Here is a 26,744-nt window from a genome sequence, read left to right as displayed (position 1 = left end):
TGAAAAAGAAAGACAAATGTGGATGGGGGATGGGGAGGTCATTAAGCTGTAAAAGTTCTCAGCAAGAGATCGGATTTAGAGCCCCCCACCCTGGCATTAGCCTGTTAGTTGTTTGACTCCCATTATGGCATCAGTTCAACAATTCGTGTTGTCATTTAATGTTCTTTATTTTTAACTGAATCAAGTACACCAGGCAGCCATTTAAAAAAATAATAATAATTGAAATATATTTGCAAGTTTATAAACCAATTAATACTGTACACCTTTTAATCATTATAATCTTTCCTCATGCATATTAAGCAAGTAAATTCAGTGCAGTCACAAGCAACATTCAAATCAATAATGTCTAAAATAATGTAGGGTTAAATATCTGACTTAAAACCTAGGATTAGTTCACAACTTTGTGTGTGTGTGTGTGTGTGTGTGTGTGTTTGTTTGTTTTAATGATATCTTGGGGGAAAAAAAGGGAATGTTGAAACTCTAGGGCATGATCCAAAAAAGCCAGGGAATATAAAAATATGATGCAAAATATTAACATTCTGTGCTTTGGCCACTAATGGGCGGGGTGGGGGTTCCTCACAGAAATGTTAATGAATTAGTAACACAATTCAGCTAGTACTTTCACATAAGTTTCACTCTTATAAATGACTGTTGTTTCACCATGTCAAGAGAAGGAAATCAAGCAAAAATATCAGTTATGTGACACTTCCTCTATTTCAGACACAGTGTGATGGTAAAGCAATATAAAGCCTCCCCATGTTGTCATGTTGTGAAAATGAATTGCTTCTTTGAGAGAGAGAATACACTTGTATTAGTTTCTTTACCAGAGAGGAACAAAAGACCTCTGTACTAAAAAAGCTTGGTGGGTGCGCACACACACCACCACAAACACAGTGGTGGGTTTATCAGAGGTCACAGAAAGACTTGTTGTCGCACATTCACAATTAAAAAAAATAAAAATCCAATACTTGAACCATAGGCTCTTTCTTGCACTCTCATAGGGAAATGGGAAAACCACATGCAAATTTCAATATCTGATTCTACGAAGCAGAAACTGCTAAAAATACCACTTTGACAAAACATTATCTCTTTATTAATTTATTCTATGCATCTCTTCTGTCATTCTACATATCCCTCCTTCTATCATTCCATCATTCAAACAGAAAAAATGACAAGAGTAAAAAAAAAAAAAAAAGAAGAAGCAAATAATGCATAGAAATATCTACACAAACTTTGCCAAGGAGTCAAGAGTCAAGTACAAGGGGACTGTCATCACTAACTACGGTATAGCATAATCATATGAGCTAAATATTATAAAACTAGTTACTACAAATTAAAATAAGTAAATAAATAAAAGTTTTAAAAGCTTGAAGTTGTTAATGTTTTATACACTAGATCACAAGAGAAACAGATGTTAAACTGTGGTTACTATCAGTGGTTGACCGATATATTACCAAGGCCAAAATATCAGCCGATATTTGGTATTTCTCAAATATCGGCATTGGCCGTTAAGTTTCTCTGCTTGGCCGATGTGTTCGAGGCAGCACACTATCTCTCTTGTTCGTCTTCGTTTTTAACAGTTCTGTTGAATACGGATAGATGTCAGTCTATTAATCAGATAGAATGGTTAAACAAAGGAATTAATATATACAGAAAGTATTATAAGGATTGCTTTTATATTAGGCCTATTAGTAATAGAAAAATTATAATACATTCTCGTTTGCTATCAGCATTGAGCAAATATGCATTTATATAATTTAAGCAATCTTTGAATGACTAATGAACATTTAATTTCACAAACCTTGCAAACTTCGGTAGACGGTCGGTGTGTGTGAATTGAATGATTTTAAACTTTAAACTCACATATTAGGTAAAAATTGATAGACTGAATGCACTGTAAGTCGCTTTGGATTCATTATTGTGATATATCGCATTACCGAATACTGGCACGTCTAGACCAGATATGTTAATTGGTTCCAAACCATACCCTATTATTAAAGAATATGTATGGAAACAGATAATTCATCCATCAAAATTGCTATGACTGCTCTGGACTAAAGATGTTCTCGTCAACTGGTAGTAGTTTATTTTCAGCAATTAGTGGACTAACTGCATATACCGTAATTCCTCAAATAAAGTAGTCAAATAAACGTCGGGCCTCTTAGAGAGGCCGGGGGCGTGGTCAACACGGACAAATAAAGGCCGGTCTTAAATAAAGGCCGGGGGAAATCTGTGCAGCAGAGCCAGATAACGAACGTACATGCCCACTGCCGGAGCGTTTCTCGTTCTTGAGTCAAGAACCGGTTGCATTGTTTTTCGGATCACAAGTACACTGAACCGAGAACCATTTCTGTCAGACGCGTCCGATTCGAAAAACGATGATGATGCTGCGCATGTGTGATTCAGCGTGAAGCAGACCGACACAGAGCACGTCTGAACTGAACTGATTCTTTTGGTGATTGATTCTGAACTGATTAAGTGCTAATGTTATGATCTCTGTCCACTGGAACGCTATCGCTTTTAATTTAAAACGGGTTATTTAAAACAATTACTTATCAAACAGATGGAATTAGAAATAAAAACCGGCCTCTAATAAAAGCCTGCTTCAAATAAAAGCCTGTTACCTTCTGCAGTTCAGTTAAATAAAGGCCCCGGCTTTTATTTGAGGAATTATGGAATATATTAAAGGGGTAATATGATGTTACTAAAAAGAACATTATTTTGTGTTTTTGGTGTAATGCAATGTTTTAATGCGGTTTGTGGTAAAAAAAAAAAAAAAAAAAAAATTCCACCTAATGTACATTATTACTGTTTCTCCTCTATGCACCACTTTTCTGAAACGTAACAATTTTTACAAAGCTTATTGTTCTGAAAGAGCTAGGTGTGCTCTGATTGGCCAGCTATCAAGTGTGTTGTGATTGGCCGAATGCCTCAAGCGTGTGTCCGTCCAGCTGCTCTGCTCGCGCACATTCCATCATCGGTACTTTTTTAGCAGTTCAGTATATGTACTGTGACGAGTCAGCTGCCTCCTCCCTGATTATCACCGGCACCCCGTCCTAAATCGCCGCCCTTCACCAGGCTCCCGACTGGAGTGGGTGTGTGAGAGGAGGGGCGCTGGATGAGTCAGGGCTGGCGGCGTGTGATGGGGCACACCTGAAGGAAGTGGAGCCTCATTACCGCCGCTGTTTAAAAGCCCAACGCGCCTCTCCTCAGGAGACCGGTCTCTTCCCCGTGCATGCACGCTGGTGTCCTCGTGGGTCCAGGAAGGGAGCGTTGAGGGACTCCCGCGCCACCAAGACGTGAGCTGCCGGACCCGCGATCCGGAGGAGAACCGCACCCGTTTACACGGCCGACGGGCCAGGATGCCGGGCCGTCCATCCCCTACCAGTGCCGCGGCCAATGAGAGAGACGCGGCCGCTAGGAGAAGCCGCCGCCCCTCGCGCCCCGGACCTAGGAGGGGAGCGCGTGCGGCCGCCGGACTCCGCCCCTTGCCTGGACCCTTCCTCGGTGAACACTGCCCGACCCACACAAACCCCGCAGCACAACGAGGACACCAGATTCCCTGTTATTTTGGACACTTTCCCCCTTTGGCCACTTTTATTCCCTTTGTTTTATGATTTCTGTTAATAAAAGCCTCTCTGAGGCCTGACGCCACGCCCACTGTGTCTGTCTTGTGCTCCTCCCGTGACACTGGTGGAGAATGCGGGCAAGGCGGAGCCTAGACAGCGCAGTTGGGAAACGTCTGGTGACGTCACTCCCTCTCGCTTGCAAACGTTCGTGAGAACCCAGACTGGGACGGAGGAAAACTGGGGACAGCCTCCCAACCACACAAGGGGTAAGTGACTTTTCCATTGTCATTTTACCCTGTGGTTGGTTGAGGCTGTCACTAAAACCCGGTTTCTCTGTCCCTGTTCTGGTGCGCTGCGAGAGGGAGGACCGCCCGGAGAGGAAGCCCCGCCCACTCCGACCGTTTGGAGCCTGGTTGAGGATGGTAGCACTCCCGTGTGGGCGGCGCCCTGATGACGGGGATGTCGCTTGGGAGGGGGAATGTGACGAGTCAGCTGCCTCCTCCCTGATTATCACCGGCACCCCGTCCTAAATCGCCGCCCTTCACCAGGCTCCCGACTGGAGTGGGTGTGTGAGAGGAGGGGCGCTGGATGAGTCAGGGCTGGCGGCGTGTGATGGGGCACACCTGAAGGAAGTGGAGCCTCATTACCGCCGCTGTTTAAAAGCCCAACGCGCCTCTCCTCAGGAGACCGGTCTCTTCCCCGTGCATGCACGCTGGTGTCCTCGTGGGTCCAGGAAGGGAGCGTTGAGGGACTCCCGCGCCACCAAGACGTGAGCTGCCGGACCCGCGATCCGGAGGAGAACCGCACCCGTTTACACGGCCGACGGGCCAGGATGCCGGGCCGTCCATCCCCTACCAGTGCCGCGGCCAATGAGAGAGACGCGGCCGCTAGGAGAAGCCGCCGCCCCTCGCGCCCCGGACCTAGGAGGGGAGCGCGTGCGGCCGCCGGACTCCGCCCCTTGCCTGGACCCTTCCTCGGTGAACACTGCCCGACCCACACAAACCCCGCAGCACAACGAGGACACCAGATTCCCTGTTATTTTGGACACTTTCCCCCTTTGGCCACTTTTATTCCCTTTGTTTTATGATTTCTGTTAATAAAAGCCTCTCTGAGGCCTGACGCCACGCCCACTGTGTCTGTCTTGTGCTCCTCCCGTGACAGTACTCTTGGGAGTAACTGAATAACTCGAGATATGGTTTGTTTCGTGTCAGAAAGAGTGTCAGGCACGTTTATAAACCGAATAACTTATTCAACTATATTTGTGGATTAATGCGTACTGGAGACGTGAGCTGTTTCAAATGATTCAGCTCGATTTGGTGAACTGGTTCATAGAATGATTCGTTCGAGATCCGGACATCATTAAATGAGAAAAAAACAATAAAACCCATTGCAAACGAAGCATTTGTTGCATTCAGTTGTGACATAATTACTGATTATAATGACTTATCCGGTCTTTTTTCTCGTTGCCTTGCGTATCACCCTGTGTAAACGTAAAACCATGTCTGCAATCGTGATTGGAGAAACAACAAGCATCCTAAACACTAGTATCGTCTTTGGTGGCCTTTTTTAATTTTAGTTTTAGTCTAGTCTTTGTGTGAATCAGTCATTTTAGTTTTTATTCGTTTTAGTCATCTTCATACTATTTTTTTTTTTTTTTTTTTTTTTTGTCAAGTTTCAGTTAACTAAAAGTCTGAGCATTTTAGTCTTATTTTAGTCAGAATTATCCATGACTATTTTCGACTACTAACTGATGACATTTAATCTAGTTTTAGTCAATGAAAATTGTAGTTTTTAGTAATGCAATTCTATTTAACGCAGTCAATATAGTATAAGCACCTAGTAATATAGACGAAACCATATTTTTATTTTAGCCAAACCCATTTCAAACAAGGTTATCTTATCATATTATTGTTACCTTATAGACTCAAGAATACATCCATTCCAGACACAGAATATGCTCTGATTCGAATTTACAACTTTTATTTTACAATAAAATGAAATAAGATTTCTCTGTCAAACTTAACTTTGTTTGTTGTCTTCTTTTAAATAATGAGTGGGGCTTGAGGAAGTGATGTCGCATGCGTCTGCACAGTGCGACCTGATGCAGCCCCTGAAGTAAACACAGGAAACAGAAATACTGCAAAATAATAATATTAACATTACTAAACGAGACAAAATAACGTTATAACATTTTGTTTCGTTTGGTCAACGAAAATGAAGAAACCTTTAAGCATAGTTTTTATTTTGTAAACCACATTTAGTCTTGCTTTTAATAGTCAACAATATTGCACAATACATTTAATTATAGTCATCGTCACATGACCAACATTTACGTTCGGTCTCATCACATGATAAAGATAAGTTGACAGCGATATTTAGTCATAATTTTCATTAATGAAAGCAACACTACTTGCGTTTGAATACTCATTGGCAAATTTTTTTAAATATAAAAAAAAATTACGTTACTTACAGGCTAAAAGTTTGAGACTGTCCTTGCAAAGTTGGAACTGCCCGACTTTATAGAAACAGCCTTTGTGCCACAGACACACTGTAGGCTACAGGTTCAGGAGACAGTCCTCATCCTCCATCGGTCTCATCAGGACTGATTTACAAGAGCTACATTGGATAAACAAACCGAAAGCAGAACGAATCTGCGCTACTAGTTCGGGATACGCAGAACGTTTATCTGCTCAAACCGCCGGAGCTGCGGGCTGACCTTGATCACGCGACACCATTATACACAGTGCTGGGAGATACAGTGAAGAAAGCAGTTGAATTCACCACAGAATCAATAACATCTCTGTGAAATCTTGTGAGAAGCATTCAGATTCAGCGAAAAATTCTGTTAAAGCTGATATCGGAACAAGCATCATACAACTTTTCCCAAAACTTCAATGCTTTAAGTATTACCAAATTTGAAAGTTATTTTTAATGTAACGATATTTGTTTATCCTTAATAGGTGTACCCCATGTATAAAACAAAATGTTTTATAATGTAGGACAGCAAACACTTATTTAAAAATAAAAATATATATATTAAATGACCACTAGTAGATGGCTGCAGAAAAGTACTTCTAGGCCATTTCCACTAACTAATATATAGCCTATATATTTTTGTATTCATTAAATTATATTTAGACATTATGAATGACAGTAATTTTATCAGATGTAGTAAGACGTCTGCTAAAGATTCGGGAATCATCTGCTGTATACTCTGATAAAGGTCTCAGAAGCAGGTTACATGCATTCTAATAAATGTCTATTTGACATCTGACAGGAAACATCTTCGAGGCGTACTGCAGATGAGCAAGCACTCTTAAAATACATCTTGCATATGTAAATAAAGACATTAGATGTATCCGAGATGTACATGTGTGATTAGGGTGAGTGCTTTTACTGTCAGGTGCTGGTGCCACCAACTGTAGAACTTAATGGCACTAGTGATGGGGTTGTCAGACTTTAGTCTGGAGACCTACAGTGGTTTTCGAAGTCAGAAAAGTCATAACAGTGTTATCAGAATGTTGTCTGTGGCATATTTTCACTGCAAAACAATAAACAAAGCTGCAAATATCATTGCAGATTTTTTCAAAAGCCACGTCATTTTGATCGTATAAATCACAAAAAAAAAAAAATAAAAAAAAAAATCTTGAAATCCTGGAGGGACTGAAAACTGTATTTTAGGGACTGAGAATGTATATTTTTGAAAACAGGTTTCAAAGTGCAAGTAAAAAAAACAACAACAAAAAAACGCCACAGTTATTGTTTCCTTGAAACACCCAATATGGGAATCTTTGAAAACGGTGACGTCATGCGTGAGTAGTATGTGTTTGGTATGTAGACGTGCAGTATGTGTAGATTTTAAAGGCAAGCGTGAACAAACATACACAACAGTGATGGAGTACATAGCACTGTTGTTGCTGCTCAAGAGTTTGCTAAATGTTTATTTAGCAAAGTGTGGATTTACATTACAAATATTACAACAAACAGCAGAGACACATCATATACAACATATAATCATCACTTCCCTTCAGGTACTGTTTACTAACAAGTTGACAGTGCCAACTACTGGCCTGGGATTTATGATATAGCATTTGTGTAAACGCAAATCATTTTAGAAAAGTTGTCATGTAAATGTGAAATCTTTTAATCTTTTTTCTTTTAATATTACATTACAGGTGGAAAAAGACCTGACATGATTTTACTTAGATTCATATTTTACATCTCAAAAAGCTGCAATCTTAACAAGGTTTTCTGGATTTATTATGAGCAGAAGGTTTGGTCATAACCAAATATATTTGGGTCTTTGTTTCTGGAAGTAGATTATTCACTGTAACCTTTTGCCTGGACTAAATTGGTTAAGCAAAATAAGTGTTTGTGCAGTGTTTATTGTCCAGTGCTGTCAAATGATTATGTTTATAGATTATGTACAGTAGTTCAAAGGCAAATTGTTTGTGCTGAAAATATTGTAGCTCCCTTTTGCTTGAGGTAAAACGCTAGTTAGTCTTATGTAGGTATAAGCACTTACGAAACAAATCGAAATATGCCAACAATACCTAACAGCAAAGTAAATACCATGGCCATATGAAGTAACTAGTGGTCGTCCAATGTGTTTTTTGACAGCCAATGCCGATATCTTGGAAAGCTGAGGGGCCAATAGCCGATATAATTAAAAATATATATTACTATTATTTAACACATTTTTAATAATTTGACAATGGATTTAAAAATGTGTTAAATAAACATACTTATACTTTAGATGACAAGGTATTTTTCACAAATAAATAAATATTTAATAAAAATATAATAAAAAGGAAATAAATACTGTAATCAACGGGGCACTCAGTATTCTGGGAAGTTTGTATGCATTGGGAATAACACTTTCTAATAAAGCCAGGGTAACCCTCATTTTACATACAGCACACTGTGAAAATGACATGAATATGACAGTGGACAAATGTATAAAGCACAGCATAATTTGAATTGATGAGTTTAATGTTTAAAGTTTGCAAGATTTGTGAAATTAAATCATCATTAGTCATTCAAAGATTGTTAAAATGATAGAAATGAATATTTGCTTCATACTGACGGCAAACGAGAAAATATTATAATCTTTGCCTTTCTATTGCTAATAAGTCTAATATCCTAAAGGCAATCCTTATAATACTTTCTGTATACATAAATTCCTTTGTTTAACCATTCTATCTGATTATTAGACAGACTTCGATCAATATTAAACAGAACTGTTAATGACAACGACGAACAAGAGAGAGAGTGTAAGCACTGTGTGCTCTGATGCTGCCGTTCTCAGCGCAATCAAAATAAAAGTCTGGTGCACTGTAAAAATAAAATTTCAAATGTAGCTATTGCTCATTGTGAATGTTAATGCATTAACTAAGGTTAACTAATGAGATTATATTGTAAATTGATACCTATTGTTCTTTATAATTATTTTGCACTTTAATCTGTGTAAAAATAATAATAATAATAATAATAATAAAAAAAATCATAATTTTCATCATCATCATTTAAGTGATGCCAAGTAAAAATAAAATTAGATGCTTCTATAGGATTTTCTATCAACATCTTAGTTGCACATGATTTCTGAAGCCATGTCCTGCAAAGAGCTTACAAGGATTTGTTGGGAGAAGGGTACAAAAGAGGAGAAGGGTACAAAAGTATTTCCAAAACATTTGACATGCTATGGAATACCATTAAGGCCATCAACAACAAGTGGAACAGGATAACAAGACATCACAATAACCTTCCAAAGAACAGGGCACCTGTCGAAATCATCTGAGCCCACCTACATTTTGCCAAAACCATGTGTACATTTTTTTTTTTTTTTTACGGGCTAATGAAACTAAACATTTTTGGGCCACAATTTTCAAAGCTATGGCACAAAAAAAAAGTTGGTCATTAACCAAATCATATACAAGATGAAGCAAGGTGGTGCAAGCATTATGCTGTAGAGTAGCACGTTAAAAGGAATAATGGGTAGCGCAAAAACAGACTATTTTGGATCAAAACCTGCAGACATGAAAAATCTGGGGATGAATCTCCTCCATGGGAATAGCTAATGTGGAACTGGGAGAGCTTGCACCTCATATTCTGTCCTACTTGCACTAAAAACCACACAAGTCAGTAATGCCCAGAGTGCACAAGCACCAAAGTGCCCTTAACTTTTTTCTACCTGTTCCAACTGCTTACAGTGGACTCTTTGTATTCTAGCATGTCAGTGCATGCATGCACACACACACACACACACACACACACACACACACTCACCTGCTGTCTCTGCAGTCTCTTATTTCTCAGCCAGCTCCATGATGGGATGAAGAGGATGCTGCATCTAACAGAAAGACACAGAGAGGATTCGGATGAGAATATCTGAAATGAGTCTGAAGGACAGTGAGTGTCCCCATATCAGCGAAGACGGCAACTCAGAACTAATAGTTCATAGTATAGCAGCACCCCTGGTTATTCTGGATAGTTTGACTGTATCAATATTTGCCAAAAAAAAAAAAAGTTTACTAAAGCCCCTTTTCACACTGCACGTTAGACCCAAAAGTTGCCGGAACATTGTTGGGTCACCTTCTGTGTGAATGCAAACACATCCTGGGATTGATTCCGGGATCGATCCCGAGTTTGGGGACCTAGTAACATTGCCGGGTTCAGTCCCAGATTGAGCTGTATGTGAACAAAAGCCAGAACTAATGCCGTAAAGTGTGTGTTGTATTGATGATGCACGTTATAGCGTGACTCTTTTACCATTGAAGACAGATCAGCGTTTGCGGAAAAAAAAAGAAAAGAAAAAAAAAAGGAAGCTGGAATAAAGCAGAGATCGGTTAGTTCCTCACTTACCATGCTGAAGCTAAGATCGTTCACCAGCCTAAGTGAAACTTAACGTGCCTAGCGTTTTCGACTCATACATTACACATAACATCCTGATGTCACGTGTCTTTATGGGACCTTTACAGGTTGTGTGTGAATGCACACAGATATTCTGGGTAATCACTAGCAGTGTGAAAGGGGCAAAATCTTTCATCCTGGAAACAATTGACATTACCTGTGTATTTTCCCGGAATCGCAGTGTGAAAGGGGTTTAACACTCAACACTTTATAAGGCACATTTGCTCAACTGTTCATTAATGCAAATATCTAATCAGCCATTTAGACATAGACATGATCGAAACTATCTGATGAAGTGCAAACCAAGCATGATCAAAAAGGAAAATTATACATTTGGTCCTGGTCCACTTAGCGATCACACTGCCATTTTTGACAGAGAACGTCTCGGGTTACGGATGTAACCATGGTTCCTCGAGAGAACACCTTCAGCGAGACCGCGCTCTGAATCACATGTGTAATCAGTCCAATGGAAGGGCGAGACATCATAGGTGGTTGATGTAGCGACCAGGAAGCTATAAAAGCACACAACATGGAACCTGAGTCAGTTTCTGGGAAAGAGGCAAGCACTGACATGGATGCAGGAAGTATGGCCACGACACACCGTCTCATTCCCTAAAGGAACCATGGTTACATGCATAACCCAAGACGTTCCTCTTCAGGAACTCGAGCTGTGTTGAAGAACGCTTTGGGAATGAGTATGCCCATGCTACCACACTTGCAAATTCCTGCCTAGTGTGGAAGAGCATGACTAAGACGAAAGAAAATGGAGCCAGGAGTGGCTAAAGTAGGCACCACCATGTAGGCCAACTTTTGGAGGAGTGAGCCTTGACCCCCAAAGGAGAAGGGAGATCAGAGGACTCGAGGCTATGGAATAGCATCCTGATCCACCACTTTGCAAAAGCTTATCTGGCCGGAAGCCTCGGCCTCAGCGCACCGAGGATGAAACGTGTTACTAGGTGGTGTCTTCCAACTGAATGGCCATGGAGAGGGGTTTCCTCCAGTTTCCTACAGTTTCCTCATAAAGGGAGCTCTGAATTGGAGGATGGTCTCAACAACCTCGGTTGAGAGACCGAAAGCTATGAGCTACCCACAGCTCTGGGCTGGGCTGGATGATTGTACCCTCCATCTGAGAGAGGAGATCCCTCCTGAGGGGAATCTCCCATGGAGATCTCCCATCGAGGAGAGAAAACAGATCTGAAAACCATACTGGGCCCAGCCAGAAGGGGGCTTCTAGCATTAGACGAACCCTGTCCCAGCGCACCCGCTCTAGAACTCCCGGGAGCAAAGTGATCGGGGGGAAAGGCGTACAGACATTCACATCAAAAACAAAAACACATTTTGCCTTGGCAGCCCGCGAGCCACTTGGTAACACAAACAATATCAACCTCCTCTGAGAAAAATTGCTGCAGCAGAGAGTTTGCACGAGAGTGGGCACTAGATCTGGTGGTTAAGGAAGAAGATAGGGACTTGCCTGTCTACATTCCCTCCACCAGACCCATATGCGAAACCCACAAGCTTAGCCACTGCTTCACCTCAGTGAAAGCGGGGCTGGCACAGCAAGAAAAGTTAGTGAAGGCTCTCTCTTCCCAAACAGACAACACACAAACTGTGTGTGTCCCCACCCAAAATATAGCATGGGCAGAGATGTTAGAAAAAAAAAGTGTTTATAACGTTTGAAATCTGGATATTTATCCTACATAAAACACTTGGATTTGCTACAGGGGGACTTTATTCACCCCCCTCAGTTGTGGTATTGAGGGTGGAAGAGAGCGCAGGTTATTCCCTCCCCTAGCCTACAATCCCTGCTGGACCTGAGTCTCGAACCCATGACCATTGGATTACAACAGGGTGTCGACTTTTAAGACCTTTTTATAGCAACTAATATGAAATTTAAGACCAAAACTTTAAATAAAAGCTTCAATTATTGTATGTACGTATAATATAGCTGTCAGAAATGCTATTTATTATTGAGATGTACGGCAAGCTTTTCATGTCAGCAGACAATATCCTATACAAAATAACCCCACAAAAGCACCACATAACCGAAATTTCTGGTGGTGTAAAATTTATTCTAAAGCAATATTTTATCTGTGTTCTGTTAGATTTTACGTTAATCAGCATATTTTAACCTCAGGATAAGGAATGCACCAAATATTCGACAACCAAAATTATATGGCTGAAAATTTTCTTTTGGTGTTTGGCTGAATAAGCGAAAAGGCCGAATATTCGCGAAAATGACCTCAAACGATTAGTGAATAAACTGCAGAATGCTATATTTTCTAAAGCACTTGCGGCATCAGGGTTCAAAGTCCAAAACGCAAGGAAAATCTGTCACTCACCGTCAGTTGCTCAATAACATTTTTGCGTATTTTTTTAAAGGCATGTGAAGATATGTGGTTTTATTAAAGTTCGGGAGAAGCACGTTCAGATAATCATCCAATTTGGCACGGGTGCATCTCGTTTAGCTAATCATCTTAAATAGCACACAAGCGTATATATATCCAGTCTTCCTACCTCCTGTCCCACAACAGTTTTTCGGCATCCCTCCTCCACCCCAACTCCTCACTTCTAATCTATTTATCCCAAATTGGGGATAGGGGGAGTTATTTGGGTTTGGGCTACACTCCGGGCCCGGACCCCTCCCCCAGGACAGCATGCCAAAATATGCCTACTATTCGCCTTCAGATTAGATGTAAGGGTGAACTCGTGAAGTGATATGTGCGACAAACATCTTCCCAAATTGGTAATGATAATCATTTATAAATATGCATGCTGTTGTCAACAAAAAGGATGAGATCTTTCTGCGGGTTTCTGCCAAAATAAAAGCTGAGAAAAAACACCAAACTCCATCAACATTCATAAATGATAGTATTGTAATTTTATTCTCGTTCTGTAAAATAAAATGAAAAAGTAAGAATATTAATGATAACAGATCACGCAGATCAATATCTTGTCAGTGATCTACAGCTCTTTCTATTAAATGTTACTCCATTTGAAAGCAGGTGATGTGATTTAACGTTAATCACAGAAACGGATTTACTGACTAGGTGCGCATGATCATATCGTTAGATATATTGCCCAGCCCTAATTCACACTGTGTTCAGTTTGGTTTCTATAATATATTCTAGTTCTCTTCTGCAAGTAAATACTTGTAATTTTTTTTTTTTTGTAATTGATAGTTGTTTTGTGTTTTTTTATTTATTTGAAAATGGTAAAAAGTACATTTTGGCAATTTAATTAATGCAATGGTGAAAGAAAATGTATGCATCATATTTTTTCCCTACTGAAAACATATGGTTATTCTCTGAATTCTGTTTTGCATTCACAAACAGTGTTTTACTAAGGATAACATTAGTAGGTTTTTAAAGCATGTGCTCAAGCTTGCAATTCTATAATTTTTTTTTATAATAAAACCATAGTATTCTTTGATGTACATTAGGTGCTTCAAGTACTATACTTCCTTGTTGTCATTATTTGAAATACCATGAAACTACAGTGATATTTTAATACTGCAATCTCTTACAATCTCTTCATAGTATATAAAAACCACACAGTTTAACTATATCTGTCCCCCGCTGTACAATAGCAGCAGCATAGTACTTTTTGTAACTAGAGAAGTGGATGTCAAATGCTGGCCCAGAAAGGCTTGATCTGTTTTTAGTGGGGGAAATGGTTAGTCTCTCTTGCTTTCTCTATAAAAAGCGAGCACACACAGAGGGTATTCTTTTATCTAAATAAAACTAGGATGATTGTTTTTGCACACAGCTAGCTACAACCTAACCCTTACCCACATCCTAACCAAATTAGAAAACTTTCTTAATTTTAACAATGTAATCTAACATTGCATATCTTATTTTTATACATTTTTACAAATAAGGACTTCCTCTAAAGGAGTTTTTGGTAGGTTTTGCCATGTTTAGCTCTCTTTATGGTACAAATTTGTCCCCAAAATATGCTTAAGTAGGCACAAACAACTAAGGGAACAATGCTAGCAGAACCAAACACACAAAGCACAAAGCAGTGACGTATACAAGATGCTTCGATCACCACTGCTTACGTACAAACTCAGACAAACAGACACACTCAGACGGGAGAGCATAACCATTCTTCATTTGTATACACATGAACACACACCAACCACTGTGTCCTTATCACAGAGCAAACAGAGAGAGGCACAGTAAGAGGTACAAGCCTTACGGCCTTTCAACACGGAGGTATTCCTCTCTTTTCCTCATCTGTCCTGATCTTCCTCCCATTCTCACACTGGAATGTTAGGAATCCAGATTCCGCATAGAACTACACCCCCCTTCCCACAACACTTTTGACACACGCACACACACAACCCTAAACCTTATCAACCAGAAAAAATAACTCTCTGGGTAAGAACAAGTTACATGAAAAACTTCAGGAAGCATTTATCATTGGAGCATGATTGAACAGGAAGTAATGTATAAATATTAATGCTTCAACACTGATCGCTCACACGGTGTCTGCACCGGATGCAAACCATGTGATGCAATGCAAGTAAAGGCAAGAATCTAATTTTCATTACGAAAGAAGACATACCTTTACCTTTTTACCTACTATTTAAACTGAAGTAAGCTAGATGATGACATCACAGAATTCAATAATGAAATGTTTAATATTGTAATTATGCATTATTGACACATTATTTTCCTATTTAATACTGTAAAGTTCTTTGACACAATCTGTAATCTTAAAAGCACTATATAAATAAAGGTGACTTGACTTTACATGCTTCACGCTGATAACTTAGAAATAGCCTATAGCGTAGCAAAGGTAGCGTCATTCAGGTCAATTGACTTTGTTCATAATAATGATAATAATTAACGTTTTCCATTTACATCATTATAAATTACAGAAAATAATGATAATCTCAGAGGTGGCTGCTTGTGTAATAATAACTGTAAAGTCTCTCTAAACACGGAGAAAATAAAGTTTTCATGCATTATATTTGTGATTATGACCTCAAATTAATTTTGACAAAACAGTTAACACTGGCTAAAAAGATGTGTACAATATCATGCCTGGCCGCAACTTTATAAAACACAATGACAGTAGTGTAGCTGTAACATTGCCCTTTACATTACACTTCCTACTTCAATTATAGCTCAGTACAAATAGCCACACCATTTTAAATGTCATATCTTTTTCCCATTTGTGTGCTAGCTGCAATGGAAACAGTCCACTGAATGAAAAAATCTGAGTCAATTTCAATTTCACTGTAATTTCTTACACAAAGCTATAGTATGGCTTCGAAAGGCTTGGCATATAGAGCATCATATCTGACTCTTTTTTATGGTAAGCTTCCCCATTTTGAAGCTTGATAGCCCATGGTCAAAACTAGGGCTGCAACTAGTGATTATTTTGATAATCGATTAGTTTGCCAATTATTTTTTGATTAATCGATTAAAAACCCCTATTTTCTTTATTTTAATTTTACTGACAAAAACACACTATCCCACATTCTGCCCAATGTCCTTAAAATACATGTGCTAAATGTGTTAAAACTGAATGCTATGAAAACATACAGTGCTTAACAATTTATGTAATTGTAATTTTTGGACAAATAAAAAACTGAAACAACTAACTACTATTCCTTTGCCTTTGATAGCAGCTTGCATGCTTACTGGCATAGATCAGGGAACTACACTAACGTTTTCCACTGGTGGCACTTGCGCTGCTAACCTTTTTCAGTTACTGGCACAAAACATGATTTGATCGCACAAATTATTTATAGTAAGCCGCTCTGGATAATAATGAACAATAATGAAACTGTATTGCATACAGATGTGCTTTTTATTTTACTTGCCATCTTTTAAACCACATGCCTTCTTGTTCTATTTCTTACAGTACACATAGTGAGTGCATTGGTACCTTAACCCAGGGCCGTAGCTGGGGTTAGAGGGGCCCTGGTGCAGGTTGTACAGTGGGCACTGTCTGAAATTGTTTAATTTGTACTGTATGTTCATTCTATTTATTTATTTGTGCCATTTTCACAATGTTTACGTTTTTTTAAGTTTGTCTTTGTTAATTTAAAATAGCACTGCATAGTCTTCACTGTAAAATAAAATACACAGTCAAACCAAAATGTATTCAGACACCTTCAACATTTCTCACATTATCACAGTTTATTTGCTGTAGTTTAGAAATTGGTAATAAAATGTGACAATAACTCAGGGTTAAACTGTGTCAGAACAAATTCATCTTGATAATGTCAGATAACTTTGATAGAAAGATATGTAATGGAATCAACCAAAACTTCAGACAACTGTCATTATGGCAATATTTACACAACAATCAATACTTGTTGAACAGTTACCAAGCAAGCAATGCTTAATTTTGTTCATTCTGTGGTGTGAAAAGGTTGCATTAGCAATTAAAAAAAGAAACACTTAAGCAAAACATGGTCAGGTCCCTAATACATGTTTCTTTTTTCTTTTTTTATCAATTTCACTGGTAGTCTACAGTATGAAGAGTTTTTGGGTATAATATTTCACAGTTCTCTGTATTTTGCTATACTCGCTTACATAAATGAACTAGTGTCCTGCACCCACTAGTAAAACAATATAATCAATTCTATCTGATTTTTGGATTTACTCGAGCGTCAACCTTGCGCTCTCTCTCGTGAAGCCAATAAGGAAGTGACAAACAGCAATTCATCAACTGGCCGCTTGAGGCTGGCTGCAGAAGAGAGTCAGTCCCATAGACTCCCCATGTTAAAATGCAGAACATGTTTACAGCCTGGTTCAAAAAATGATTTTGTTCTATATTGCTATTTTTGCCCTTCATGACAAGTGTGAAGGGGGTGAATTTTTTATAACTCATCCGTTTAAATTATATTAAGACTTAAAGTTCTGCATAATTAAGGGCATGGCCACTTGATTGACAGGTGGATTGCCACTGGTGACAATGCAGTCGCGCTAGGTGGGCGTGGCTTCAGCAATCAGCTCCCGCCTTTTTGCCCATTTTTGATTATCCGGGTGAGTTAAGCGGTGACGCGCTGCCAAGATGGCATCTGTCCGCTCTGCACACTTTAGGTTTCAAAACCGCTATTGCGGAGTCTATGTCACGTCATTGACACTATGTCCATATTTTTTTTACAGTCTATAGATTGACTGTGGATAAATTCTAGTTAAAACTACAAAGTAATTCAGTCAAGAGCAGTGAGTGATTTACTTTAATTTTCATACATTAAAGACACCGACAGCAGAGCTAGTAAATTAGGCGTGGTCACTTTAAGAGACGATTTTGTATTTGTTCATTCAGGTGGAAGAGGACGCGAACGTCCTGAAGGAGAGCTCGGTTTAGTGTTGCTGTCCGTGAGAAGCGGCTCTCTCGTGCGCACCAAACACATTGCTCGAGTAACCAGCTACTCAATTCAGCTTTCCCGCATCTTGTGTTGAATGCTTTAAAGGTCCCCTTCTTCGTGATCCCATGTTTTAAACTTTAGTTAGTGTGTAATGTTGTTGTTAGAGTATAAATAATATCTGTAAAATTCTAAAGCTCAAAGTTCAACGCCAAGCGAGATATTTTATTTAACAGAATTCGCCTACAACGAACATCCCTCTAGTTCCTGCAGTAATGACGCCACTAAAACTGTTTTTTGACTAACCTCCGCCTACATGAATACACATAAAGGGGCATGGTCTTGTTGTGCTCCGACGGAGAAGAAGGAAGAGCTGCGTTTGTGTTCGACATGTCATCGAAACGCTATCATTTTCATCTCTGACTCCAATAACCTTTGTTTGGGCTTCCCAGGGACACTGTACTTGGAGATCAATGCTTACAATTTATGTTTAACTCGGTTCCCGAAAATTATAATCCACATGTAAAAGTATGTGCAGCAAATTTAGTTGAGGACAGCTTGCTGAGGACAAAATCCTCAATCTCTATCAGTTTAATGCCGGATTCGCAAAAAGATTATTCTTGAAAGATGGAGCAGTTCCCTCTTTGACTGGAGAAGGCGTTGTTTATGGACCACAACCGGTAAGTGTATTTTATTATTTAAGTTGGTGCGTTTAACAGTTTCTGTAACTTATTACACAAAGAGCAATGCTGTAGTTTTGTTAACTAGATGTTAGGGCTGTGCAACAAAACGAATGCAACGTTCAGTCAGTAAAAACGCTCCTGTGACTATAAGTACATGTTCAGCACGTGCGTTCTAGTCCAATCGCGTTACCAGGAGGACAGCCTGCTCTCAGCTGCTGTCGAATGACTACACAGGTAGCACTGGCCCAATCAGAACTCGTCACGTTTTTCTTAAGGAGGGACTTTATAGAACAAGGAAGTCATCAGCCTGTTTTTGTGACAGTGAAAACAGCGGTATACAGATAGGTGAATTGTGTGAAAAATACTGTGTTTTTTGAAACGCGAAACATGAACACGTGATATTGCACACTGTAAACACAATCAAACCTTCAAAAAAGCGCGAAAAACGGGCCTTTAAACTCTTTTGAATGTTTAAATTGGCAAGCCAACTTGATGTGTTATAAAACGTATTCTTAAAATACACATTTCTTTTTTTATTAAATTCTCATATTAAATCATAGCATAAGTAGGTACAAAAAGAATCAGTAATACATTTGCGACCTCATAAAAAATTTGGGTCAATACAGAATATATAATACAGAAAGCTAAAAAATTATTTTGGTAATGAAAAAATTTAAAGAGGTACAAACCTTTCAAAATTATTTAAAAACCTTACATTTGTTTTAATAAATGAGTTAATCACTGTAGGCTATACAGTGAATACAGTTCAAAATCAGATCAAAAATGAAAACAATAAATATAATAAAGATGAATAATATCACAGTAATGCTCTGCAGGAACACTCAGTCTCTTCTTACTGTTGTTTCTTTATCCTGTAAAGCGTTTTATATTTATATTCAGAAAATTACAGGCTGCTGTCCCTTCAGAGCTCCTTCTCTCATAAATTACTTGCAATGCATGTCGATTTTTAAACCTTAATATAAATGTTAAACAAAAGATATTTCAGCAAATTTTATGTTTTTGCGCTGAATATTGTCTACCTCACCTCTCTGTGTTCATCTGTTCAATGCGTGTGCCCGCCGAACTGGTGCTCTTTCAGTAAAGATTTAAACTTAACGCAGTCCGTCAGGACGGGCCTTTATGCAAAAATGGAAAGGCTTGCGTAAAAGTGAAATTTACAGATAAGGAAATGCCCATTAAGCAAAAAAAATAAATTGGACCAAAGACTCACACACGTATCTTTAAATGCACCTGACAGGCAAGCCATTACATTAAATAATAATGCTAATACATTAGCTTGAAGCTTAAAATAAAGATTTCTCATGTTTTGAGCAGCTTGGATCACATACTTTTCCTGCAGGAACGCATTCTGTTTCCCCCAATATTTTTAGATGCATTTTGTCCATCTAAAAATTATTCTGTATGGTTTTTATTTTTATATAATTGAATATAGGCATAGTTCCCATAATATATATCACACAAAAAGTACAGTTTTTCTGCAGCTGCATGAACACATTTAATAATCATTTTAAACAAGTTCAGTAAATCAATAAGTGACTTTAATTTTAGACATAAACGAAAACAGCTCCAAACAGATCACAGCACTGTTTTGCATCTCTGAGCAATAGACAGTGTTAACTGAATGAATCAGCTTTTTGAACGAATCTGTTGAATAAATGATGCAGTGAATCCCTCACTAACACAGTAAAATACTTTGTTTCTGAATGAATCAGCCGTTTGAATGAATTGGTTAAATATCAATGACTTACCCATTAACATTCACTTGCAGTCACCTACTGGCGGTTTTAATTTACATGTTTTAAATTATTTCAGATATCAGTATTCAACATTTTATGTTAAAAACAAAACATTAAGCCTATTTATGCATCTGTAACTGCAGGTTAAATGGATCCATGTCCCCTCTGAGATACATTAAACTGTAGGCTAAAAGCAATTTCAAATGCAGATTCCAGAAATGATTTATTTTGTTGGAATGAAAGACACTAAGTACCGGATGAAGTGCAACTTATTCTTAGCCAAAAATACAAATTAGATGTAAGAGTTGAAACTGAACACAATCTTGCGCCTCAAGCGGAAAGATTATATAAATATATATAAATAATACACCACTATTTTATATTATACACCACTGATTAGTTGTTGAAGCCCTATTTAAAGCAGTGGCCAGGATTATTCAATATTTTACTTGTTTCATGGTCTTTTTTTCTTTGAAACAACATGATGTTCAATATATATATATATTGAGAGAGAGAGAGAGAGAGAGAGTTTTTTTTATATTTTTTTTGGGGTGGGTTAAACTATTCCTTTAACCTCTAAATTTAGAGTCCATTGTGCAGCTGCCCTTTCAGTGCTGTGCCACGGTGGCAACATTTCAATAAACACAACGCACACTAAAAAAGACGTTAATCAGTTACCTACCGAGGCCTGACTGAACAAAGGTCCCGTTTTAGTCGTGGGTGGAGCACACATGTGTCTATCACTCTCTTGCTGTAACTGACTAACTGTACATGCCTTTCTGAATAAAGCTGTGATATGCGTCTACATGAGAAAGTTATGCAAGAACTGACAGACAGAAAGCAGAGACATCACAAATATTATATTCACCGCTCTCTCTCACACACACATGAGAAAAACTGAAACATTAACGCAAACGCAACTGTCAGTCTTTAGATGACTGCAGTGTGGTTTCTCACTTTTCATCTAGGGCTCTCGAGAAATAAAAATCTGTGTTATTATGTGTCATGTCTTCTTCATCAGAGGTTTTTATTGAATTTTGCATGATGACTTAGATTTTAGACTGGATCAAGTAGTGATCCAATACACGGAACCAAATGTATTCAGCTCTTAATGCATGTACAGTAATACGATAAGCAGGTACAAGCAGTGAAACTGCAGGGCAAAGCAGTTTGAGTCAAGGGCTTTAAATAGCCAGTTATGTATGTATGCATGCATGTATGTATGTGAGCTTATGTGAAATATTGGCACACTTTCATTTTTTTTTTTCACTTGATCAAGTTACAAAGATTAGCCTCTCAAAGGCACATTCAAAAGAAGCACAAATAAAAACATTATAACATAGATTCTTGTTATCGCTTCCCAAAGGATTTCAGACTAAACATGAACATCTGTTCACTTATATTTAAAAAGATTCTCATTTATACGCCAATAATGTATTTGCTTTAACACACTTTCCCTTGATTATTTTGTCTACCTCTTTTCCATCTATCCCTCTTGGTATGTTTCACTCCCTCCTTTCCCATTTCTCGATACTGAATTCTTTAGCATGTCACGACTCGTATGCAGAGAATTGTAGAATTCCAAGTGTGGGCATGCTTTGAGTTCTGTTCACCGTAGAAAATCTCAAGTACGCAGGTGTGCATACAGGTGTGAGTATGTATATGCATGACAATCAGGCCTTCAGATGCATAAGTAAGTGCATAAAACAGAAGAGACAACCATGCAAATGTGAGGCCACATATGTAAGAAAGCGGGCCTCAATTAAAACTGTCAATCATTCATCCCAGCTGGGGTTCCACAGGAAATGAGTGCAGATGGCTTGTAATCACTGACTGTCCTGACACTAATTGATCAAATTATGGACACAAACATAAAAAATGAAAGCGGAACTATGATTCTTTTCTATTTACCACTTGTATAGTTTGAGTAAAAACCTATTCAGACACAGTTTGCAATTGTGAAGAACTCCCTCCTGAAACACCAGTGGCTTTTTGACTGTTGAGAACACTGTTGCAACCCAACAGAAACGCTTCGTTTTCAAATCTATTGCATGTTGTCAAAGACGTAACCTTTAAGGGAAGTGAACCTTTCCCATTTACCGTATAAGCCCACTTCTTGTGTCATTTAAAAACATAATTAGACATTATGTAGACATAAGAGAACTGATGTGTCACTAAATGTTTGTTGCATTTTTTCTTTAGCATTAATGTGCCGAGCAAAGTGCTATGAAATAATTTAAAATATATTTTGAACAAATTAATTTTCTTTGATCCAAGGTTTTAGATTAGCCAGTTACACGTTTACAATCTTAGTTACATCTTGTTATATCTGATAGCTGAAAGAGGGGAAAAAAAATAATAAAAAAAATTGAGGATGCAATCTAAATATTTAAAGAGTCATGTCATTAGACATTACATTTACTTTAAATTTCGACAAAAGGTCATTGGACTATGAAAACAAACTTTTTTGCCAACATTTTTTTCAATGTAAAAAAACAAAAACAAATAAAACAACAATCGGAAGCACGTAAATTGCTCGCAAGGTACAAGACTTGCCATCCACCTTTCCGCAAGCATCAGTGCATCTTGACAGGATAATAAAAAAATCCCAAGCTCCTGTGGTAATATGGCATAATTAATAGTAATTTTATTGAAAAAGCGAAAACAGGTGTTTAGCAAAACATGAAAACATAGTTGGGTCACTTCCAATATACTTTAAAATGAATTATATATTAAACTTATATTACTAGCAAGACTGTACAAAGGCTGCATTACCTAAAATAACTAACAGTATTACAAAAACCTATTAACAAAAAGGCTGTGCAGCCTAACTTGATTCAAAGACAGATTAAGTTACAACATTTTGATGAATGATTACAAAGAAATTTTTCTTCTTCTTTGAAATAGCATGTGTAATGTGACCTCAAACTTGCTTTAAGACAGTTAGTATGGCCAATTTTGTTGACATTATTTATTTTAAACGTATTATTTGTAAAAGATTATGAAGTTAAAGATTTTATTCTTAACTCTAACTGGCTCTCCCATACATAATCTGCTCTTTAAAAATACAGTCAGTCCTGGGGGTGTGCATGTGTGTGTTTGTCCCCATTTCTAAGGGAAAATGTTTTCCTGCGCCGCTAAAACAAACACACACACTGTGCTCTCACATGACTGAGAGAATCAGCCCATTCATGGCCCCTGTCACCACAGTGACTTCTCTTCTGACTGTGAGCGAGTGTGTGTGGGCATCCCAAAGTGTTTGTGTCCCCTGACTGATGACATCACAGTCTGCCACCGAAGTCTCTCTGAAGCTCTTGTCACATGTAGTTGGGTGAGGGCCAGGGAGCTCAACTTACAAAAACACACAACTACACACTAATATACTATCTGACTGAAGATGGCCTTTCATGTTTCATGACTTATGCCTCATGACGGTGCAGACTAACACACACACTCAAACACACACACAAATAAGTCTCAGTCCTGGGTTGCTTATGCTCATTTTAACTTATTTAACTTTAAATTATGGCCCAAACTCTCTCTGAAAGCATGAAACATAAAAATGTTTTTAAAAATAATAATAAACAATTCATTTTATCAGACTAAATATTTGTTTTAGGTTTCCACATTCTCATCAACTAACATAGACTTAACAGCAAGGTGTGGTCGGTTTTGTTCTTGTTTGTTTTTGCATGCATGCTAGTGTCTGCATAAAGCAGTGCACTTTATTCAGTTTTTTCTTCTACCTCTACCTCTACAATTCCAGACTGTACGAGTAGCCTACCCTGCTGATGATGAAATACATGTTATGCACAATGGAGGCATTTGATAGTGTGTGCATAAAAAAAACAAACCATACTTTAAAAAAGGATGGTTGCCAAATCAAAATTATCTGGAACAGATTATTCGATCCAGAAAAAGCTTTTCCCTTTATGCGCAATATGCATCAGCAGGTTGGTGAGCGGCCTGTGGGCGTGCCCTGAGGCTGAGTGAGTGTGCTCAGACATTATTACTCATGTCAGTATGGCGTTTGAGTCATAGTTCAGTCCAGTATTATGGCATCGCATCCGTCTAAAAGACACACAGCTGATGTCGTATATTCCTGTCCTATGAACCCACGTTTTATGGACAGTCCGGTAAACTTGTGATCGAGTGTCATCCAACCTGCTCTACTTTTTAACAAATGGACGTAGTGGATCGACACATTACGATATTGTTTGATAATAAAATTGTGATCCTTAAATTTATTACTTAAAATAATAAACGAAGAAATCAACATCAATCAAATGGATGCCAACATCGCACACAACTCCATAAAACTATTTCTATCTACAACTGGCACTGGAAGTCAAGCACCTAGGTTTATACGCATAATGTTAACAATGAATTTAGAGCATTTCACAATTCCTAAAGTCAACAACTTTTAGATAGAAAGAGACTTAAATAATAAGAAGTCAATGATAATTAATCTAATCGAAGCACGACAATACTTCTCAACTAATGTGTCATGTTTGCTGTCTGAGCGTCCCATCCCATATATTCGACTTCAAATGAATAATAAACAAATAACATTGAGGCTGGCGGCGCCTGAGATCAGAGAAGCCCTCGGCCAAGATCGTAACAAAATGTAGCAAAAATATAAGCAGTTCAAATCAATATACACATTGACGAAAATATAATATTAAACGGTGCAAAACGCTCACCTTCAGAACAGATTATTCCAACTGGAATGGAATGTCCGACGCCAGTTCTGTAGAATTCACGGAAACTAAATGTTAAAAGTTAACTGACCGCGTCTCGGGTTGAACTCCAAACACCGGTCAGGTTTCAATCACAGTAAAAAGAAGGCAAAATATGAGCCTTCTTCCCCTTCAAATGTCCAATGCAGTCTTTCATTCGACACGGTGCAGGTGAACAGCTCTAGTCCGCTTCCTGCTTCTTTCAGCAGGCTGAGAGAAACAAGCGAGCGATCGCTCGATTTTTTTCCCTGTTTGCTATGTACAACCCTCCCTTTCCACACGTAACCGCTATTTTGTCACCAGTCCACAAACACAAGAACTTCTGAGCCGTGATTTCACCCGGAAATAGACTAGATGTGATGCGATGACTGCTAAAAGCAGTCGAGAATGTTTTAAATATCGTGTAAATATCTCCACGCAGACTAGGCCCGGTGAATTGCGTGACTCTCACTCCACTAACGCATTCCACTGGGATGAGGGTGCACTGGATCACTGCTCCACTTCTTCTCTTAACAACACTCTTTGATTTGTTACGATTTCAGCTGTTTTGGGATGTTTTCCCCCCAGTATTATTTAGTTTTTTATTTTTATTTAATTTAACTAATTTAGTGTGCTTTGTAACTAAATAATGATGATGATGATGATGATGATGATGATGATGATGACGACGATGAGGGGATTTTGGGGGGAAATTAGAAAATTATACCGAAGTTTCACTCGAATGATTTAACGAGCGAATTTTCTTAATCCTTCCTATATTCTTCCATAATTATGTTCCTTAAAAATGACCTGTTACGCTTGACATCTAATGTGTATTTCTTTGGGATTTGCTGACCTCTAGTGGTAATAGCGGATATACTGCAAATATGCACCTAAACTTAGGCTGGGAAATTTATTATATATATATAGCCCCCCGTTGTTCTAAATCAGCATGACTTTTGTTTTATGTGGAATATAAAAGATGACAGAGAAAATGGCAGCAACAATGACCATTCATTTATTTCTTAGCGTATCTAATTTGGCAAAATTGACAGAATAAGAATGAAAAGAGAAGAAAAAAAGAGCGAAAATGTATTGGTATCTTTTCACAAGGACATTATCTGTTACGTTTACAGACATTTAATTTAACCATAAAACACAATACAATGCAATAATAAATTAATAGCACAGAGGATACATGTGAAAATTACTTTTTTTAAAACAGTACATTGGACCCTATATTTTTTACCCCATACTTACCCTTACTGCATGGGTATCTTACCTTATCGTCATTACTAGAGAGAAAAATTATATTCCTCATAAGAGCATGACATTGAAAAGATTATGGCAAAGGGAAATGCTGTAATTCTGAAAGTTTATTGTGGAAAAAAGTGATGTTATTAAATAGTTGCCTGTATTCAAAAACAACTTTTTTCAAATGTACAGGATCAGCACTTTACCATGTTTTCTTTTAGGTTTTTGTTTTATGACTTAAACCTTCTAATGTTGCTCTCCAGGTGTTTGGGCCAGCTGAAGTCTTTATAGTCTGCAGGTTCTAATGGTGGTTCTGGTGCTGCAGTCATTTAAATTCAGCAGACTGCCTTACTGAGACACTTACTGTTGGTCATGTTTCAGTTAGTAATGATCAGATCTAAATTTCCTGATAAGCATTTCCAAGCCTTTCCTAAACATTCTCCAGTCATTCCTGTGGTGAGGAGAGGCAGAAATAGGACTGGTGGAGGAGATCAAGTTTCAAAGCACAAACTCTCTTTCAGTCA

General features: G+C 38.3%; 1 protein-coding gene across 3 annotated transcripts in view; it reads right to left on the bottom strand.

Annotated features, from left to right (window-relative positions):
* Positions 1-25,457, bottom strand: part of pik3cb (phosphatidylinositol-4,5-bisphosphate 3-kinase, catalytic subunit beta) — a 62,740-nt gene extending 37,283 nt beyond the window's left edge. The window contains exons 1-2 of one of the 3 annotated variants that reach the window (XM_052576117.1): positions 24,952-25,457; positions 9,855-9,918 (exon numbers count right to left, since the gene is read on the bottom strand). The gene's annotated coding sequence lies outside the window, so the exon portion shown is untranslated. The remainder of the gene's footprint in view (positions 1-9,854; positions 9,919-24,951) is intronic. The other 2 variants (XM_052576119.1, XM_052576118.1) reach the window with 2 other exon arrangements.
* Positions 25,458-26,744: the final 1,287 nt, after the last annotated feature.

This window comes from Carassius gibelio, chromosome B15 (assembly GCF_023724105.1).
Source record: "Carassius gibelio isolate Cgi1373 ecotype wild population from Czech Republic chromosome B15, carGib1.2-hapl.c, whole genome shotgun sequence".
Taxonomy (NCBI): Eukaryota; Metazoa; Chordata; class Actinopteri; order Cypriniformes; family Cyprinidae; genus Carassius; species Carassius gibelio.
Note: the sequence above shows the minus strand (reverse complement) of the source record. Positions and strands in the feature narration are given on the sequence as shown.